Source organism: Toxorhynchites rutilus, chromosome 3 (assembly GCF_029784135.1).
Source record: "Toxorhynchites rutilus septentrionalis strain SRP chromosome 3, ASM2978413v1, whole genome shotgun sequence".
Taxonomy (NCBI): domain Eukaryota; kingdom Metazoa; phylum Arthropoda; class Insecta; order Diptera; family Culicidae; genus Toxorhynchites; species Toxorhynchites rutilus.
In genome coordinates, this window is record NC_073746.1 from 326,081,470 (window position 1) to 326,088,891 (window position 7,422).

The window sequence follows — 7,422 nt, forward strand, 5'->3', positions numbered from 1 at the left end:
ATGCTCATGATAATAAATCCAACATATATTGTTGTTTCCTCTAATTGAGTCCCCATATCGTAGAAAGGAGTCGCTTTGGACTACTGTTATTTGTGTTTCAAAAATTTCACGAAATCGCCACTAAAGTTTCCTCTTCACCCCATAAGTTCCCATTCTCCAACGCGAATAATGCATCATCTATTTTTTTGGCGGTGTCCTCTCCTTGAGCATCATCGTCAACGCAAAAACACGGCAAGAATCGAGCTATGTTCTTTCTAATGTATATCACCACTAATTTTCTGAGCATCTTGATGGTTTCTGATAGTATTGTCCTGATGTGGCAATTCCAAATAGTTGATGTAGAAGTGATCCGAATAGACAACCTCCGTCCCCCAAACCTGATTTCTTTTCCTCATCCTGTAATTTGGAATGCCCAGCATCCTGTTGGGATTTTTTTCGTTTGTGAGTAAGCGAAAAATAAATCGCGCAGAGAACACAGAAATAGATAATTGGATTTTTTAAAACGGTTCTGGATCACGACGCCATGTTTAGGATGCTATCAAATCAAACATGTGAGAATATTTAATTAATAAAATATATAATAATAATATAATTTTAATATTTATATAAATATAAATATGAAATGCATTATGTTAGATAACTCTTATATATCAACAGATATAACAGTGGGTATTGAAAAAAAAAATAAAATAAAATAAAAAATTAAACATCCTGCGAAAATTTTCAATTTAAATTAATTGAGATTTAACCTGGAAAAAATAAATTTAGAAGATGTAATTTCGTCGTATGTAAAGAGTTTAGTTTCCGATTAGCAACGTTGAATTTATTAAAGTGATTAATTGAAATGCAAATGAGATTAAGAAATTTCTTGAAAAGGAAACTGAAAAATGGAACAACTACATGCATTTAAGTCCGTCTGATTATGAGGATTGATTACAAAATACTGTAGAACCTCAATTATTAGTGAAAGCGAGTTCCGAAAGAATTATATAGTCCTTCTTTGTCAGCGAATGGACGGTTTCTGCTTTGATTTTTTGGTAATGATATCTCCATCTCTGACCACTGGTTTACACAATCCGAAGAATGGATAAGTTAAAGATTTCTCATCGTTAGGGTTTATCGTTTATTCTAGCTGTTTTAGATATTAATAATGATCTCGTCACTCAATTCCGCCGACAATCAGGGTTCTACTGTATACCCATACCCACCAGCGGAATCATCTGACAGTCGATTTGGGAACACAGTCAGTATGAAATGCAATACCAGATACTCTCACGTGTATCAACGGCAACGAAAGTGGCAAGGAAGAACAAAAAAGGTCGCATACCACCACCCGCGAGAATGATAGTATTTGTTTATTCTGCTACAGCTGTTGTACCGAACCAACATTGGAAGCGCCATACACTTTTCGCTTTCCTCATTCCTCTTATTTTTATTCACAGCTTACCCTTGCTCACTTAACACGTTGAGTCCCTGGTTGGCTCCTGGGGGCCGACATTATAAATACCGTCCAGCCCACGCCAGACACTGTGAACTGAAGTGGACTTTTCATTAGAAAAAAATCGGAGTTGTGTACGAAAGCAGCGAAGCTAAAAACATATTTCAAGAGAAAAAAACAGGCGACACTGGGTCCACAAGGACCAACCCAGGCCAGACAAAAAATTCACTGTCGGATCCCCGCACGGTCGGGGCTTAACGTGCTAACACATAATATGCAGCTGGCACGACGCACACACTCGAGACTTTACGTGCTGCAATATAATATGCAGCTGGAACAGCGCACACACACTTCTTCTAACCTAACCTAACTATCGATACAAACTCTGATTTCGTATTAACACTGGATGCAAAATTCCGAATGAACACACTTCACACGCGATTTGAATTAGACATTATATGCCGTCATTTATTAAATACTAAGTCTGTTTCACATGCGGACGTGGATTTCTGCCAATATCGGGAAAATGGGAAACGAAAATGTTACAGTTGAATCTTTATTCGGAAGGGGAAAAAACTAAATCTATAATATTTTCTGCGGACATGACGGCCATTTCCTTAGCTCTTCTACGAGAGGCGACGAGGCACAAATAGTGCAGTGGGAAATTTTAACACTATCAACTTAAACAAACACTTTTAAATTCCCAACTTCGACCTACCAGGTCGGAAAATATTAGCACAATTTTTGCTGAATGAGTAATCACTAAAGCACTAAATTCAAGAATCCTTCGCACTCAAAACAAATTAAATGCGGAAAAATGAGACGCCATTTTGGCGTAAGTGATTTTATATGCGGCTGCGGTTTTCTGCCACTTTTCTTTTGAAATTTCTCTTCTATTTAAGCTTAAGGTGGCCGTACACTGTTTGCCCGGAGGTCAAATATTTAATATTTTTTGAAAGATAAGGTTTGATTTGATATTTGTACAAACACTATTTTGTTTGCCACTCTTCAATTTTGAAAAGTAGTAAACAGTATCAAACACCGAACATGGAAAAAAATCAACTGAAATATCCAAGGTAACCTAACCATGTACCGACCGGTTCGAAGAACAGACTGAAAACATATTTTAGGCATCCAATAATTGAATATTTGCTTGTCGTGTTTTGTGTAGAATATATTTGATCAGTACACGTTGACCAAATTTTATCTGTCAAAAAGAGTCAAATATTTGGCTTCGGTCAAACAGTGTATGAGCACCCTTACACTAATTGGATATAACGCGCAAATAAATTTTCATGATGCGATATTCCTCAAACGTTCAAGGTTAGACCCGACGGCGAAGAAAACGATCACAGAAAAACAATGTAAAAACCAACGAATCTCGATAGCGCGAAAAAACTACGTCAGCACGACAGTCAAGCAGCGAATCCAGAACAAACATATTACAGTGCAAGCTAAATAAACCCGTTTAAAAAATTGGAATTTCAACATTCTTGAAATAATCTCTTATTTATGCTGAGTGAGGGTGGAATGAATGGGTCAAGCAGAAAATCGAACACATACAATTAAGCTGCAATGTACATGCAAAAATTTCGCTTTGAAAATGTTTTACCGTATAATTTTTACCAAGATTTCTGTGCAATTCGTAGCACTGTACAACGCGCTGGCGAAATGCTTCTTGTTTCGACGACATTTTGAACAAAACTGAACATGCATAAACAAAACAAAAAAAATACTAGTAGAAAGAGGAGAGAGACAGGGAGAGAGAGAGAGAGAGAAAGAGAGAGAGAGTTTGTAAAACATAGTTTTATCATGTTATACTCATTTTTGGATTTTCTACACGACTACTATTTTATATGAAAAAAATTGAAAAAAAAATTAAAATTATGTATTTTAGATATTGCAAATTAAAGTTTTTTTGTAAATAAAAAAAAGTGTACTAATTTTTTTTCTCAGTGTATATTTTTTCACGTTTTAACATCAATACTCTATAACTCTTTCTAAGACACTATTTCGGTAAGACTAATAGTTTTTGAGATATTAAAATCGATACGACCTTTTCAAAAGTTACACTTGAGTTAAAAAATGCCCAAATGTTGTGGAAAACTCATATTTCTACCAAACTAAAAGGAATACATAATTTCGTTCGAATCAAAAATACCAGTTGTTAAAATCTGCATTTTTAGTTCTATTTCATTTGGAATTGAACAAATGCAATCAATAATAACAGAAACAAAATTTAAATTTTCTGCAACTGCAGTATTTTTTTTTAAAAAGGTGATTATGATGATCGGCTTTTGATATGCCGATCATTAGAATCGGTCCAGTGGTTCAAAAGTTATGAATTGAAAAAAATACATTACAGGAAAAAAATGAAAAAAGGTGATTTTTCGGATCTTATACCGGAAATGAAAAATGAAAAAAATACAAAAAGCGGATCGCTTTTGACGAAAATCTGAGAACTATATCGATTTGGCATGGAATAGCTGTATAATCGTTAGGGTGGTAATAGATGTATAGAATAAATTTCATCATCGAATTTCAAAAACCGACTATGTTTTAGGGGTGCCTCAAAGCGCTCAAAGTTGTGATTCTTTGATCCTCCAAATCTTCCAAGGAGGGAGTAAAGGAAATATGGAAAGTCGAAATTTTTTTTCGATGCCAAATGACTTAAAAATGTATGAAACGTCGAGATCTGATGTCGTCTCGAATTTTGTCGATTTTTTGGGAATTAGTCTGAAAGGCAATGAAGGTATGGAAAAAAATAATGATCGAATTTAAAGAACCGACCATGTACATTTTGTTTATTGGCCCAGAAAAATTATCTTTGCAAAATTTCAGCTCAATCGGACATGATATAGGGGTGCCTCAAAGCACTCAAAGTTTTGATTTTTTGGACATTCAGGCTAAGTCCCGAAAATGTTCGACCAAAATTTTTTTTCGAGATGACACCTGATCTCGACGTTTCATGCATTTTCAAGTCATTTGGCATCGAAAAAAAAAATCGATTTTCCAAATTTCCTTTACTCTCCCCTTGGAAGATTTTCGAGGATCGAAAAATAAAAACATGGAGCGCTTTGAGGTACTTTTAAATCATGTCCGATTGAGCTAAAACATTGCATAGATAATTTTTTTGGGACAATAAACAAAATGTACATGGTCGGTTTTTGAAATTGACTATTTTCGCTGCCACCCTAATAATCGTATATTCGCATTTAAAGCTATTCTACATAAAAGTATTTATTCGTTGAATATAACTTTTTATTTGTTATATTTAAGAAAACTCCCTAGATTGTAACGAGTCTACGCATTTATTAGAAAACAAGTCTGTCATCTATGCAAAGATCTTCTTTAATTTGTTTCAACTAAATACACCCGGTGGAATACATCATATTAGAGACACGTTTGGGTATCCTAAGCACGCCCACCATCTGCCATTTTCTCCATCCTAATGTAGTTAGTCAGTGACTTTCTCTGGCAGTAAGCTTTAACGATGGTGAACTTTTCTAATTTCTCTTGCATTCCGTTTCGTAGAAGGATGTCAAGCTAATATAAAATACGAAAGAAAGGCCGAACCGAAACTCGGCGCGGAAGCTGACCAACTGTTTTCAGCGAGTTGGGGAAGCATCTCAATTCTTGGAATATTTTGTCATGAGGATTGTGAACGCTTGTCTGTACTCATGTTGTGTTAACTGAGTTGCGATGAATTTCCAGGGTAACAATTACAGAGTTGCAGAGTTTATGTTTAAATTTTTAGAGTTAACTATTATCTCCTAAACCATGTTATCATTGGAACTTTCAAAAGAATGTGAATGTGAGTCGTACTGAGAAGCGAATATTTATTTTCCATCAAATATGCGACTTGTTTCAGAGGATAGAGAGCTTTCTAAGAATAGGATTTGTCTGTTTGTCTAACGAGACTCGCACCCACGCCATGAACACAGAATAAAGTCGTGGACAGTTCCATCTCTTTGGTTTGTGTTTTCTCAACCCTTATAAGCTTAGTGCATAACAAATTGTTGAGCATATGCGTTCGGCAGTCGGCCGGAACGAGACCTGGGAATGGAATATTCTCGTTACCTTCGCCCTCAGACTCTTTTCGGTACGGATTTTGGTTCGTCCTGGAAAACCGAGAAGACGTTCGGGTTTCCCATTTTGACATATTGCTCCAGAAGCGAATTGTGAGACTGAAAGATATATTTTCGTCCCGTTGGTTAGAGTCTGTAGAATTTAATAAGGAGAAATTGTTCTGCTAGAGTTGTTTATAGGTACAAATGAATTTATAGCTTTCTTCAAGACCACGCATTGCATATTCAGATTTGAAAGTCCTGAACCTAATTTGACCATTCGAATGAAACATAATAGGAATGTAATGTTTTTTGGAGGCTAGGTATGAAATGTATTTTTGAATAAAATATGCTCTATTCCTTTTTTTATAATGATTTCAATAATTGTTCTTGTTTTAACCCCGAAATAAATGCTTGAACAAAGCAAATTAAATTGCGCCTTTCTTTCGTCAATTGATTAGTGTTAGAGAAACGGCATCAATTTCTGATATAAATGTTTAGAACTTAGGATAACAGAATGAATAAAAGCATTGAATTGAATATCCTTCATCATTCGAAACAGTAATAATTTGGAAATTCTTCAAACAAAATATTATTTAATCATGTTTCTGCATACTTTCATTTCCCGGTCCAAACATTATCGAATTATTTCTGAATGTTGGGAAGTTCCGTGGCGGTCATGAATAATTTCAGTACACATAAAGAAGGAACTCAAAGCGATTATTGAATTCGGGTTATAATTGAGAAACAACAACATTCTGGAGTTTTAATTAAATTTATTCATTGGACCACATAGGGGAAGTAGGTTGGGAAAACCTGACAACAAGCAAGAATAGCCACAACAACGAAAACGACGTCCGGTACGAGAGGGATACCAGCAGAAATAACTGGATTATACACACCCAGCTAACAGCCCCATTTTCTGCAGGGGCCACTGGTGGGATCAGGTTGAATATAAATCAGAAATGTCCTTCCCCATCGTTCATCGTTTTGGTCACGGTACGACAGTGCAGCTTTTGGCATTTTGATAATGAAAAAGCGGAAGTAACGGTAAGTTGAATTTTCCACACCAAATCCTTTTGCAGGATCGCTTTACGAGTAACTCCCGGACTGGACTAAAGTTTTGAGCACATAATTTTCCACCTGTTATCACCCTTGTTGTGATTGTTTTGAATTTTGGCCGCGGTTTGAGGCGTATTTGTTTGAGGCAAATGTCACGCACAGTGCGTGTACAGCCCATTCGACAGCGTTATAATCTGAAGGTTTGTGAGAGGAAAAAAAAGCGTCATAATGTGGTATTCTCACCGATTACCGTCCTCAAACGGGCGAACGCAATCCGAAAAAACGGTGTCGAGAGTCCTCCGCTTCCGGTTTACAAAGGACAAAATGCAAACGTGCTCACTGGTGTGTACGCTACCAAGGTGACAAGGTGAGATGGCAAAAGGACAAATTTTCCGGACATGCATGAAAGGATTCCACATCTAACTGGACAGGGTCTTTTCGGGTGAGCTATGTGTGCGCTCGCTGCTTTATGGAATAGTAGTTTCAGGTGGAAAAGTTGTCCGATTATCCCCTGGAAAAGGGCAAACTCATCCATTTTAGTTATGAAAATTCGTCTGGTTCGCATTTCAACTACATCCAGCGGGCTTCGTTTAGAGTGAGAGAACGAGTTTGGGGATATGTGAACCGCAAATTTATGTTTTGCTGAAGCGTTCACTTATTCGGTTATCATTATATTTCACCTTTGTGGCGATTTGGCGGTAACTGGATAATGAGTGAAGAGCGAACCTATAACATGTTTTAACTTTTACTGCTTTGTTGATGTTATTCCAGTTTTTGTACACTTGCAAACTCACCACCACTGAATTTTGTAAAAATTGTAGTCTATGTTTTATATATTTTATAGAATTACATATG